The 15,060-nt window shown below is 43.1% G+C and overlaps 1 protein-coding gene across 2 annotated transcripts in view; it reads left to right on the top strand.

Moving 5' to 3' along the window:
* Positions 1-15,060, top strand: part of CLDN10 (claudin 10) — a 173,739-nt gene that overhangs the window by 119,911 nt on the left and 38,768 nt on the right. The gene's annotated exons all lie outside the window — the stretch shown is intronic.

Genomic DNA, 15,060 nt, shown 5'->3' with positions numbered 1-15,060 from the left:
TCCATCCTCATAGATAAATATATTTACATATGTACATGCCTTTATTTAGACCTCTATAAATGCCCTTTGCCTCCAAGGTCTTCCCTCTATTTCCTTTTACTTTCCTCTTGTCCCACTATCATGCTCAGCCTTCATTTGGGTTTCAGTACCTATCCTGAATTTCATATACAGAAAATCATACAAAACACAAAGAGGGAGAAAACAAACAACAATGACAAAACAGAGACAAACCTCAACAGAAAAAAAGTAGAAAAATTTTAAAATGGAAACAACTTTAAAATAGGTAAAATGGGATATCAACTAATAAGGTGTTGTCTTTTAACCTAAGGACACCTGCCACGGTCAGCTTTACAGTGCTCTCAGTGCAATAGCAAGGCTATTCACAGTCCTGGACTATGGTCAGGAGGATTCACCAAAGGCTTAATCCACGTTGGGACCCTGCAAATGAATTTGGGGCTTTCAGTGTTGTCCATAACCTTCAGCAAACTGGGTGCTCAAAATTGAAGTTCTGATTGTTCTCTATTTCAGATTTGGATTTGATTATTTACAATCCTTGGTTCACATAGGCTGGCATGCTTCTTTCATGTGGTCTTAGTTGATAACCAGGCAACATCCGATTTCTTCACCACACTTTATTATAAATGAAAGGTCACATTCTCAAAAACTCTATGGAACAAGTCTAGTTGTACACAGGGGGTTACCCTGCATTAGAATCTACTTAAAGGCAGCGAAGAACCACAACGTGTCAGGTTACAAAAGTTGCCTTTTAATTGTTAGTGTGCATAGTGCTATGTGGACCCTTGGTGGTATAGTGGATTACACGCTGGGCTGCTCATTTTAATCCACCTACTGCTTCTTGGGGGGGAAAAGAGGAAGCAAATTGTCTCTTCGTATGAAGATTTAAAGTCTCAAACCCACAGGTGCAGTTCTATTTGGTCCTTTAGGGTCTCCTTGATTTAGCATTTCCTTGATGGCAGTGAATTAGGTATCCTCTCAAAATATCTGGGGGAAAGGCTAAACAATAAATATCTACTGCTTAGTGGCTCTGAGAAATGACATGCATTCTTTTAAAGTTGGCTACCTATGTTACCTATAAAAATAGGATCCAGCCCTCAGCCTCACTGTGTGTATTGGAAAACTGCTTTCCACAGACACTGACAAGACCCGTTTATAAATGGACTGTGTGACGCATTTTTGTTGTTGTTTGGAACTGAAAGGGAAATGCATTGCTTGTAAAACTTGACAAAGTGTTGGCATTTAAGCTCTTTTGGATATGTCCTGTTTAGCAGATTGTTCACAGCAGTGACAAGTGAGTGGCTTGGCATGCAGCATAGGGCGGCCACGCAGCCCCTGGCTTGGGGCCCGAAGGGGGAATGCTGCATCTGGGCATGCTACATCGGGCGCGGTTGCACAAACCTGCCAGGGGACTTTCTGCAAATCAATTAATTCCAGCCATGAAAATAAACATAGGTGCCGGTGGCCTAGAATAGATGTAGAGAAAAATCAGAAGCTGTGCGCATAAAATAAACTGAACACACCATGTCTTTCCTTTCCAAAACCTTTGTGTTTGGCACTCAGTTGTTGGGGGAAGGGAGGAACTTGGAATGACCGGGCTGTAGCTCACTCTGTTCTCTGCTCTTAATTAAAAGAAGCAAATACAGGCAAGAAGGACTGACGCAGTTGGGGTAAGTACGGACTAAATGCAAGTATAACCTGAGAATGGAAGGGGCCCTTCTCTTTGTGGAATGGTGAGAAAGAGATTTCACGATGATTCTAAGGCTCCTTGGCTGATTCCAGTGTCTACAAAGCCTGACTCCATCCTCCTCCTTTCGCTGCTGTTCTGCGCCTAATCTGTACGCTCTTGTTCCGTTGATCTCCCTCATTTGCTCTTGGTTTTAAAGGGGAAAAAAATAGCACCATGTGAAGGCAAGGAGGAAACAGTGTAATCCCTGTATTTTTTATTTCTCCTCTCTATTGTTAGAACTGAAGGAGCCCCTGGTGGCATAATGATTAGTCCTTGGACTGCTAACCAAAAGGTCAGTAGTTAGAAACCACCAGCCACTCTGCAGAAGAAAGATGAGGCTTTCACTCCTTGGAGGAAGCTTCAGAAGCTGATAGGGGCAGCTCTACCCTACCCTTCTCGGGTCACTGTGAATTGGGAAAGATATAGTGGCAGTTGTTGTTGTTCAGTTTATTGTTAGATCTAGACAGGATTTCAAAGACTCTCCTTAATCAGATCACTGTTTTATTGAAATGTAAAAAGTAGGTCCAAATATATTGAAAATGGCAGCAAGATAATTTCAGAGCTGAAACTAGATGTCAAGACTTTAATGTCAGTTTAGTGCTGTCTCCATACATCTCACCCAAATGAATGATGAAAGAAGGGAAGGGGTGCATAAGTAAATGTGGCGAAAAAAGCTGATGGTGCCCAGCTATCAAAAGGTATAGCGTCTGGGGTCTTAAAGGCTTGAAGGTAAACAAGTGGCCATCTTGCTCAGAAGCAACAAAGCCAACATGGAAGAAGCACACCAGCCTGTGCGATCACGAGGTGTCGAAGGGATCAGGTATAAGGCATCATCAGAACAAAAAATCTTACCATAGTGAATGATGGGGGGAGTGCAGAGTGGAGACACAAAGCCCATTTGTAGGCCACTGGAGATCCCCTTGCAGAGGGGTCTCAGGGAGGAGACAAGCCAGTCAGGGTGCGATGTAGCAATGATGAAAAATACAACTTTCCTCTGGTTCCTAAATGCTTCCTCCCCGCCCCTACTATCATGATCTGAATTCTACCTTGCAAGTCTGTCTAGACCAGAGGATGTACACTGGTACAGATAAGAACTGGAAGCACAGGGAATCCAGGGCGATGATCCCTTCAGGACCAGTTGTGCCAGTGGTGATACTGGGAGGGTAGAGGGAGAATGGGTTGGAAAGAGGGAACCGATTACAAGGAACTATATGTGACCTCCTCCCTGGGGGATGGGCAACAGAAAAGTGGGTGAAGGGAGACGTCGGACAGGGAAAGATATGACAAAATAATAATTTATAAATTATCAAGGGCTCATGAGGGAGAGGGGAGTGGGGAGGGAGGGGGAAAATGAGGACCTGATTCCAGGGGCTTAAGTGGAGAGCAAATGTTTTGAGAATGACGAGGGCAATGAATGTACAAATGTGATTTACACAATTGATGTATGTATGGATTGTGATAAGATGTGTCTGAGCCCCTAATAAAACAATTTTAAAAAAAGAAAGAAAGAAAGAAGGGAAGAGGGAGAACGAGAGAAAGAAAGAAACAACCTCCAGGAATGAATTGACCTTTTTTTTTTAAATATGTAAAAAATGACTCTGTGTGTGTGTGTATTTACAAATAGGCATGAAAAAATTTGTGGAAAATGTCCATTATCTTTTAATTCCAATTTACCCCCTAGAACTTGTGAAGCTCTCTCTTATAACCTAAATGTTAGGGAAGGACAGGGATATAATATCACTCAAATTATTTCCTATATATAAGAATTACATGATTTAGAATATGAATGTATGTACCTCCAAAGACCACGTGAGTCTGAAAAGTAGGCACAAGGTTCATCTTTGGTCTTGTGTTTCCAGGAAAAAAATACACCACTAGAAATATGTCTGCTACCTTCACAAAGTAATAATAATAGTGAAAAACCCAGAGAGAAAATCAATAAGGGCCCAGATCCAGAGTTGTCAGGGGCTAATCAAAGAGCAAACATCAGCATATGTGAGCATCTAAAGTCAGCTCTTTGGTGAAGTTTAACTGAGATAGAGTCAGACAGAAATGATCCTGTCCGGGAAGTGGTGGGCTGCTAACTGCAAGGTCAGCAGTTCAAACCCAGCAGCCACACCAAGGGAGAAAGATGAGACTCTCTGCTCCCATGATGAGTTGTAGTCTCAGAAACGCTATACAGGGTCACTAGGGGTTGAAATGGACTTGACGGCAGTCGGTGGTCATTTAGATTGTTCCACTTGTAGAGGTACGTACTGTTTCATGTGGTTCCATGGTAGAATCTTCAGCTTCCAGACAGAACCTCACTCATTGCCAGCAATCTGCCAGAACTGCCCCCTGTGGATTTCTGAGACTGTAAATCTTTATGAGAGTAGAACACTTCAACTTTCTCCTGCAGAATGTATGGTGGTTTTGAACTACTGACCCACTATGCCACCAGGGCTCCTCGACCAGCAGGATACCAGGCTCAAAGCGTAGCCAAGACACCTCACTTGCAGCCAACTACCTGTCTACCAGTGGGGGCCTCCCTGTTGCTGTGGCACTGAACATATTTCAGTGACAATTCCACATTAAGGTGGACTGGGAAGAAACGTCTGTGATCTGCATTAGAAAATCAGTCAGTAGAATCCTATTGATCACAATGGGCAGGTCCACAAAATCTTGGAGATGGCAAAGGACCAGGCAGTTTGTTGTTGCCTTGTGCCTTAGTTCACCATGACTTGAAGGTAAGTAGCCACAACAGACTGTTTAGAGATTGGTTTTTCCTAAATAAATGAAATACTAGTGTCATGAGAGTGAAAATTTTCAGGAAAAGGGTCCAAGAAATTAGTGAGGCTAAACACTATGTATAGTTATTATGTGGCTGTTGCTAGTAGATTAGATGTAATTATAAGTGGTCAACTCTGTCTAAACACGGAACAAAGGAAACATGGAATATTGTCCTAAATTCATACTACGTAATTCCCAACCAGCTTCAGGAAAGAAAAACTGCAATGATAAATATATGACTGGTAGACATACATATGTTGGATACTTAATGAGGGCGATCAAAGAGGCATGGATGCATTTGAACTGTGGGGCTGGCAAGGAGTATTGAAAGCAGCATGCACTGCCCAAAGGACAACCGAATCTGTCCTGGAAGAAGCACAGCCAGAGCACTCCTTAGGGACAAGGATGGTGAGCCGGCGTACTTCGGACATGTTGTCAAGAGAGGCCAGTCCCTGGAGAAGGACATCATGCTCAGGAAAGTAACGGGGCAAGAGGAAGACCTCAACATGCTGGACTGACACAGTGGCTGCATCAATGGGCTCCAACATAAGAGCAATTGTGAGGCTGGCGCAGGACTGGGTGGTTTCTATAGGGTCACTATGAAACAGGATTGACTTGACAGCCCCTAACAACATATATACATACGAGACAGCAATTTTTATCAAATCCATTTGATTGTCTGGAATGTTAAATGATTGCATGGTAAGGATCAGCATGGATCCTATCCCCAAGTATGGAGATTGATTCCTACATCCTTCACCTCGGTCACCAGCTGCCTCTCTGGCACCCTCTCTCATCTTGTCCACTCAAGTCTAGGTCAGAAATCACAAATTAAAAGGAAGTTGTCCTTCAGACTGCCAGATAGACACCAGACACAAGTTTGGGGAGTCCACACGACACCCAACTTGTTGGCCTGCTGACTACCTGTTCAGAGCTGGTTCCCACTTTTCCTTGAGGATGAAGCGTTCCCACTTCCTGACCTGCTGGCTCTTATGACCCCTTTGGGTTTTCTCACTCCCAGTAATGACTCTACTCTTGGAGAGTGCACCACACATACAACTACAAGCTTATTAGGACTAAAGAGGATATCAGTGCAAAGGCACACAGCATGAGGTCTGGGAGGGTTTCCAAGACAGAAGCCAAGAGCAATGTTCTCAGCAGCCAGGAAGTTCCCAAGCCCCCCTATTCAAGGCTAAACCTTGTCTCTTGCTTCTCAGAGGAGTCTTTTCTGGCCTAGCCAGTCCCCTCTACCAGGACAGTTTCTCTAGTGCGGCCAGGAAATGCCAGGCTGAGGCATCCCAACTCTTTCAAGGGCTTTTTTCTCCAGAGGCAAGGACACAGGCCAATAGCTCCTTCAACCCACAAGGAAAAAGATAACGTCGTTATTCAAATAGGAAAGGATCTCACTTTTCTTCATTAAAAAAAATGATTTACTTGAAAGAATAAATAACCATGGGAAACTTGGACAGTATTTGAGAGTTTCTACTTAACATTCCATTCATTATATAAGTCACTTACTCTTTTGCCCAGTAAAATGAAATTCAACAACTCTATATCAAATGCGTATAGATGTCATTCTGTAATATCCAGGCTTTTATTTCTCTGGTCCTCTCAGTCATATCTGAAAAGGAACCTGAAATAGGGACAGTTTAATTTTGCTTTTCTCCTTTATAGTAAGATAAATTCATACCAGAAACCAACATATAGAACGTCCTTCGGGTTGCTTCATCAAATGTCATGGGCCGCTTTCTGTTTTCTGTCAAAGAGTACAGTATACTCTTTCATACAGTGTTTTGATTGGAAACAAAGCATTGCTTAGTTCTATAGAATTTCATAGATGGGTGAACCCTATGGACGGGAAGGAGCTGACTGAGGGCAGAGTTGTTTGTCAGACAGATGCGTGGCAGAAATCTGAGAGGTGTGGCAGTTACAATCATCAGAGGCCAAAGATGACATCAATTTTGCTCTTTAGATCTTTTGATTAATTCCTCACAAATTCCAAATTAAACATAGGAACAACTATTGCTTTGAACCATAAAAAGAGGTGTACCCATTATCTGTCTGCTGTATTACGGGCATACAATTCCATTATTGTACCTGTCTTTTCATGTTATTATTCAAAAGTCAGTTGTGGAGATGACACTGCATTAACCTGAACCAAAATGATTCCTATACATATTCCGTAGATATTTTAGTAGCACAAAAATGTCTTTGAAGAGAGCAGGTATCACACAAGAAAGTTTTCCAGTTTTTAGAGTCTCATGCTCTACCGACTGAGCTAGTGGGGGACCTTTCAGCTTTAAAATATGCAAAACCTTGCTTATAACTCACGTTTTTTCCCCATATCAAATTCAAGTTATTTTTCAAATTCATATACTTTTAAAGAGTGACATATATAAAATGTTAATCCAATTTATGTACTTTATAAGTTCATATAAAGGAGCTCCAGTGGTACAGTGGTTTAGCGCTCAGCTCCAAACTGAAAGGCCAGAGGTTCAAACCCACCAGCTGCTCCATGGTGCAAAGATGTTGCTGTCCGCTTCCATAAAGATGACAGCCTTGGAAAGTCCATGGGACAGTTTTACTCTGACCTATAGGGTCATTCAGGGACCCTGGTGGTATAATGGTTACACATTGGCTGGGATCCACATGATCAGCTGTTCGAAACCACCAGCAGCTCCAAGGGAGAAAGACCGAGCTTTCTACTCCCATAAATAGGTATGGTCTTAGAAACCCACAGGGGTTGCTATGAGTCAACATTGGTTGGGTTTTTTTAATAGGGTCATAATGAGTCAGAATCAACTCCACGTCAATGGGTGGTTAGACTTCTTAATTATAGATTAAGAAGTCACTTTTGAACTCCAGTTTCCTCATTTGTAAAATGACAAAATACACAAATTTTAAAAGTACTTTGTAACCCCAGTCGTCTGGAATTATGAAATATGTATGCCATGTCATTTTTAAGTGATAGCAAATTACAGTCAAATAGACACAAGTTTATGAGGAAACTACATTTGAAATATTTCTCTATGTAATTTACAAGATGCTGTGTTTGACAATTCAGTGATGAAGAAGATGTTGATGGCCTATGCTTGCATATGATCTCTGGACCCAGAGAGGGGCCAGAGGCTGAAAACTCACTGCCATCGCGTCATTTCTAACTCACAGGGACCCAATAGGGCAGAGTAGAACTGTCGTTGTGGGGCTCTAAGACGGTGTATCCTTTCAGGAGTAGAAAGTCTCATCTTTCTCCCCCAGAGTGGCTGGTGGTTTCCAGCTTCGGACGTTGTGGTCTGCAGCCCATGTAACCACTCCACTACCAGGCTCTTGGAGGCTGACATCTGGTCCAGAGTCAAGTCGTGGGGCTGTGTGCCTGGTAAGGGACTGCAGACCCAGAGAGTGGCTTCTCCAACTCCCATGAGGGCACCTACATTTCTGCCACCTTAAGAAGAAAAGCCACTAGAAAAATGGTGGGGAGAAGAGAGAGAAAATGGAAAATCTCTTTTGGTGACACTCTCGTATTTGAAGTCCCTGAGTGTAGACGCTCCTCACTGAAAGGTTGGAGGTTTAAGTCTACCCAGAGGAGCTTCTGAAGAAAGGCCTGGCAATTTGCTTCCTACATATCAATCCCTGGAAACTCTACTGAGTATGATTCCTTCTACTCTGACACCACCGGTCAGAGCGAATAGATGGAAATTGGCTACTGGTTGCAGACTGGTTTATTCTTACCATCTCCTCGTCTCTCCTCCCTTTCTCCACTGAACCAATTTCCATCTGGTTTTTACCCCCACCATGCCCACCACCACAGTCTGTCAAGGCCATTAGTGACCTCCACGCTGTTAAACTGAGTTATTTAATTGTGCCAGCCTGGCCAATAATCACGTGGGGCTAATTGAAAGGCGGAGGGATAAATGGGTGGTGAGCCTCGCCTTTCTAGTTCTCGGGTCTCTTGTTTTGTGATGGTTGCACTGGGTGCAGCTGCCTTAGCATTTCCCTGCTTTAGCTTGCAAGATTGACTTCCTACAAGACATCCCCAAGGAGAAGCTACATGGACCTATCCTGATGCAGCCCTGGGTGCTGGAGCAGCCGTGTGGAGACCCCTGCTAGTGCTGAGATGCTTGTTCGTTCACTGACTCAGCTTTCCTCCTGCAGTAGGCATCATTGCCTCTGTTTTGTGAGGTAGAGGACTTTGTGGACTGGTGTTGGGTTAATGGGTTAATGTTGGACTTGTGGGCTTGGGCGGCATTGGGTTGGGATGTTTTCGTGATGCATTTTCTTTACATAAAACTCTCTCTTATACATGAGTTGCTGTGGATTTGTTTCTCCAAAGTACCCAGACTAATACATAAACCCAATGGCCTTTCTCCTTCCATCTTCCATCTGCTTGTCTACCCAGCAGGATTTGACACCATTGATCACACCTTTCTCTTTTCCACTTCTTTGGTTTTCTGTCTACTTTGGTGGAAGGAGACATTGCTTCTCTTTCTCAATCACTTTCAGTGATTCTGCCTCAATTCTTTGACTTATAAATAGTGAAGGGTGCCAGGGCCCAAAGCCTGGACCTTCTATTCTCAATCTACATTCATCCCTAGAAATTTCCCCTAGTCTCATGGCTTTAAATATCATCAACTACAGATGATTCAAAAAAGTAGGACACCCCCCGGCTGACCATCCTCTTGGACTGCAGACTTGTAGATTCTATCGCCTTGGCTCCTAGACTCCCAGTCCTCAATGTGTTTAACATGGAACTACTAAGTCCATCCCTAAACCTATTCACCTGTGGTTTTCCGTTTTCCTCGTTCCAGTAAATCTAGTCTTCTATTTGAGTAGCCTTGGGGGCGTAATGGGCTACACATTGAGCTGCTATTCGAAAGGTCAGTCATTTGATCATGAACCCATCAGCAGACTGTAGGAGAGTAATGAGGCTGTCTGTTCCCTGAAGGATTTAGAGCAGTGGTTCTCAACCTTTCTAATGCTGTGACCCTCATGCTGTGGTGACCCCCCAACCATAACATTATTTTCATTCCTACTTCATAACTGTAAGTTTGCTACTGTTATGAATTGGGTGACCCCTGTGAAAGGGTATTGCCCACAGGTTGAGAACTGCTGATTTAGAGTCTTGGGAACCCCAAAGGGCAGTTCTACTCTGTCCTACAGGATCTCTAAGAAATAGAATCCATTTGATGGCAGTGAGTTTGGTCTTCTTGAGTTGTGAAGGTACAACACCTTGTTGTCTTCCTTGTCTCCTCTCTCACCCCTGCATAATATCTAGTGCATCAGCAATCTTGCAGGTTGACCTTCAAAACACTCTCAGAATTCAAAAGCTAAACAACTGCCGAATTCACTCGCACCAAAAAGATCACAGTCACTGTTGCCGCTCAGCATTTTATTACCATCTTCTCCTGACTGGTGTCTGCTTCTACACTCATCTCCCTTCAGCTGATCCTTTGAGTGTTCCCACTAAAACTGAAGTCAGATATTTCTCCTCTTCCTACACTCCTCTAATGTCTTTTCACCTTAGAAGGAAAAGCAAAGTTCTTTTTATGACTTGCAAACCACAAACTATGTGGACCTCCACCTGTTCGGGAACAAGAGTGCACACCAACCAACCACTTTCATTATAGTTGGCGTGCTCACTCATCTAAGGAGCCCTGGTGGCATAGTGGCTACTCCTTGGGCTGTGAGCTTCAAGGTCAGCAGTTCTAAATCACCAGCTTCAGAAAAAAGATGACACTTTCCACTCCCATAAAGAGTTGTAGTCCCAGGAACTCACAGGGTCGTTCAACTCTTCCCTGTTGGGTTGCTATGAGTCATAATTGACTGATGGCAGTGAGTTTGTTTGTTGCTCACTTGTGGGGTTCCCAGGGTACAAACTGAAAAGGACCGTGCAAACTGTGAAAAATAGTGTGCTAATTTTCAAGTTCACCCAGTGGCTATCTACTCCCCTACACAATGAAATCCACAGAGACAGCTCTACCCTGCCCTATGGGGTCACGGTGAGCCAGTATCCTCAGTATTGACTCGATGGCAGTGAGTTAGGGGCTCCAGAGGAATTGAGTTTATCCACAGTTAGTGTTCCAAATAAATGTATGAAAAGTAAATCCGTAAGCTCTATGGACCAAACTTCTATAGGCCCATAGCAACATTCGGACACAGTACAGCCTGAACCCATTGCTGTTGCATTGACTCTTACTCAAAACGACCCCATGCCTTACAGACTCGAAATCCTCCACAGGGCTCTCTTGGCTGTGATCTTAAGGAAGCAGTTTGCCAGGCCTTTCTTCTGAGGTATCACTGGGTGGACACAACCAAGCAATTTGTGCGTAGTCAAGCACAAACTATTTGCGCCATCCAGAGACAGCCTAAGAGGTTGCTGAATGCCAAAATAAGTCCACTGTCCATTTATCATGTATATTTGAAACCATGATGCAATAGTAAGCAAAATGCATAAAAATAGAAAAGCATAACTATTCTTATTACTGTGTACCTTTCCCACTAAGTAGATTACACGTGTTATAGAATTTGGGTATGGCATTAAGATAAAATAAGAGCATCAGGAAAAATGATAGTACACAGATATGCTATTTTAATATCTCAGTATCGGCATTGATTTCTCCTTAAAGTGATGTAACAATATTTGGCTCCGGTGATTTTTTTTAAAGTTAATACCATATATTTATAGGACTTCCTGGTTTCTTCCCACTGGATTATCAGCACGGCATCTCACTGGAATCGAGGAAGGAGCTAATGTATACTGAAACCAAATTTGATGCTTAGAAAATCCTTGAGCTGTTGAAAGGCATACCTGTGTTGTTTGGCAGGTGAATTGAATCTCAAGTAAAGAATTTCTACAAATCTCCTGTTCAGTCGGATAAACTGGTTTACACTCCTATTGAACAAGATTACACCCCCCCCACCCCCCCACCATAGGCGGGTGGCACTGGGGAGGGGGGTGTCCTCTCTTTTTCCTTCCCCACCATACTAATACCAAAGGAATGACTTCCAGTGTTTATCTTAGTGGCTTAGGTCTCAAAAGTAGACAAGTCCAGAATATATTTCAGAACATTAAATGTCTTCAGTTCACTGTTACTCATTTCCAGATAAATTAGTCGTTTTCATATGGAAAAGCATCCAATTATTGTTTCTTCACTTGGGAAAAAAGCACCTTTTGTGGCATTCATTTTTACGCGTACCTTCAGTCATAGTTGGTTAGGAGTAGTTATATAAAAATTTCAGTGAACTGAATACTAAAGAAAATAAGGAAGCGTTTATCAGCTGAAAGGTACTCTCTGTACATAGGTTTGCAGATTAACAGCAAAGGTTATTTTGGACTCTATAATCTTAAAGTGAAACAAGCCATTTCTCTATTACTTTACAAAAATCTTCTCCATTTGGTCCCTTGTCTTTTCCTGGGCATTCTAATGCCAGGTGGCATGGCAGTCTGTAATATCTCTACATTTCTTTTGACTTAACTAGTTTGAAAGTGGCAGATTCTAAAATAAATGTTTGAATCATGCCATAATATTCTCTAGGTGTTAATAAAAGTTAACATTTTGCTATCTTTGACCAAGCCCTTGTAGGCTGGCCAATATAATGTTCTACAGTAAACACGCAGTATATTTCAGAGAAGAAGGAAAAAAGAGTTTAGGGTTGTCTAACTTCTGAAAGTAAAAGATAAAAGGAGAAGTAATCAAATGCGCAGGCATGGCGACCCTAGTCTGTTTTCTCAGACACTGCCATTTAGATCTTAATTAGTGTATTGTATGACACGTGCTCAACATCTTTTAAATTAAATCATGAGACAACCTCTACAGTCAGAGTATTTCCTTTGGGGAGGAAGTTTTAACCAAGAGATGAATATTCTTTCTCTATATAATACACACCATCTGTTAAACTGTTAAGAGCTGTGGATCCCAACTTGACTGTTCAGTAGCAGGTTAAGAAATAACACTACCATGGCTCACCCCCAGAGATTCTTAATTATTTGGTGATGCAGTGGAGATGGGGGCCATTTTTTTTGAGCTCCAAGTTAGAATATAGAACTTGCTTCTTCAAGTAGTTACATTATGGCAGTGACCAGGATTTGTGGATTTTTTCAAAGCACAATAGGTAACGAGTTATTTGCCAGGTGTACTGGGGGAGGAGTGCCTTTGGTTCCAAATGACTGGATTTATAATCAGCCTGCTAACAAATGAGGAACTGCTTGAGTCCTAAGGGAGACGATACTGTGCTTTTTTGGTGTGTGTATCAAAATGAACTGGGGGGTTTGTCTTGTGAAGAAAAAAAAGAGACAACAACATTTCATGAATGCCTTTTAGGAACAAAACAAAGCAATATAAAAAACTGAAATGCAGCAGAAGATAAAGCACAAAACCAAAATTGTGCAGGTTTTAATTTTAGAAAACGCCCTAGAAAGGTGATTGATGAAGTTCTGTTTTCTGAGTTGTACATCAGACCACAAATAAGCAGATCACCCCGGTAGGAGTATGTCACAGAAATAATAGTGGAACTATGCTGCAGGGGAAGAAACCAAATGATAAAAGCACTTTTAAAAAGCAAATCACCCAAAGAGAGAACACTTTGTAATCAAAACTCAAAGGTGACTGGCTTGAATAGGCGGGAAGATGAGAAGGGAGAGGTTAGGGCCAGGCTTCCCCGATTTTGTATTTAGTTCTGACCCACCAGTGAACCCAACAGGAAACACCAGGACAAGTTGGGACCCAAAACAGGACACATCATTATCTCAGCATGGCACCAGGCAAGCCATCTGCACCCCAGCTGCCACTCACAGCACACACCGATACAGCTCCTAAGACTGTTCCACAGTCCAGCACGTGGGAGTTAACCTATGTGGCCCCAGAGCACAGAATGACAGAGGGTTGGGTGGAACCTAAAGGAAGACCGATTCTGACTCAGTCTAAAGAAAACCTTTCTAAAAGCACTGCCCCCAAACAGAACAGACATACTTTGGCCTATGCCCAGCCTCCAGCCCTGTAAGGTAGAACGTGAGTTAACTGTGTTGAGAATGAAGCTCATTTTAAGAATCTCTGATGGTTCTTCCAAATCTTAAATTTTTATAGCCCAATCTCCTCACTTCTCTCTGAAAGAAAGAAAAACAAACAAATAACACCACCCAAAAAACGTGTTGGCATCTCATTGAATCCGCCTCATGGCAACCTCATGCCAGACCTTTCTTCCGAGTGCAACCGGGTGGATTCACACTGACAGCTTTTCCATTAGCAGCTGAGTTCAAAACTATTTGCATCACCCAGGGATAATCTCTCCACTCAACCTCAAACCTACTGTCTATGGACAGAGTAGATCTATCATCCCATACTGTTTCCAAGGCTGTAAACCTTTAAAGAGATGGATTCTACCCATCTTCCTTCCATGGAGCAGCTAACCTCTGACCTTTTGGATACTGATGAGTACTCTGCCATCATAACTCTCACCTCCAAAGCCATCTCTAATTTCATTTTGCCCTCATCTGGCTAAAAGGAAAAAATGATAAAGAAGAATTTAAAAATTCTTCACAATGCACCGTCTTGTCTCTGCATAAAGATTGTGAAACAAAGAGTTACCAACTAGCTTTTTTTAGAAGACTGATTTATAGGTTTTAGGTCGTTGTTTACTTTTGGCAAAAAGTGAATCCTGAAAGCTCACACAAAGACGTGAAAGAACTTTGAGCGGACAAATAAAAAATTCTATAATACAGCCAGTGTCTTTGCTCTCTCAGATATACACTTATTTGTGACCTCGAGGAAGTACACGGTGATCTTTATGCTACCTTCAGACAGGAAGAAAGGATGAATGGGTGAATGGGCTTATTCTTCAACAAGGTACCAAAAGCAGAAGTTTAAAAGTTAAAAATAAGCTCGTAAAAGTTTTAGTGTCAAGGAACCAGTACTTCACAGAATAGACACAATAGAACTAGGGCTAGGATGACGGGGGAAATGCCTTAAATGAATGTTTGGGGTATAGTACATTCGTGTAAGCACGCCAGCATTATGGCTGAATTATTTCTAGTTCGAAATCGAAGAGAAGGTTCTGAACAGTCTGTGTTCTCCGTATGTCGGAGTTCAAGCCGGGGCTTCGCACTTAATTTCCGCATAACACCGGGCCCCAAGGAACTGCAGGGCTTTGAGAGCAGGCCTCCTCTGAGTCCCAAACCTGTAGGCACCCTTCTTGCCAAGCCCAACAGGGCAGCACGAACACCTTTAGCACTGATCAAACCCAGGGCGGCCTTCCCACACGGTGTCCTTTCAGGGCACACCAACAGCTTGCCCTTTCCTACTTTTACAAGGCTTTCTGGAAGCGAAGTTATTTGCCATGAGTACAGCAGGCCAAAGAAGGGAGGGAGCGGGTTAAGACTCGGGGTGGTGGGTGGGGAAGCGGGCGCCTATTGTCCCGAGAGTGTCGTGCTCCAGGGTCCCTCGGCAGGGAGCCTGGGGGCAGAGGGAGCGCCCACCCGCCTTACCCCTGGCTCAGGGCACCCGGCCAGCTCGCGGGCAGCAGGCTGGTGCAGCGGCCCGCGTCCTCGGCGCCCC

Source organism: Echinops telfairi, unplaced genomic scaffold (assembly GCF_000313985.2).
Source record: "Echinops telfairi isolate 266 unplaced genomic scaffold, ASM31398v2 ScPeMD7_7405;HRSCAF=8443, whole genome shotgun sequence".
In the NCBI taxonomy this organism is placed as follows: Eukaryota; Metazoa; Chordata; class Mammalia; order Afrosoricida; family Tenrecidae; genus Echinops; species Echinops telfairi.
Note: the sequence above shows the minus strand (reverse complement) of the source record. Positions and strands in the feature narration are given on the sequence as shown.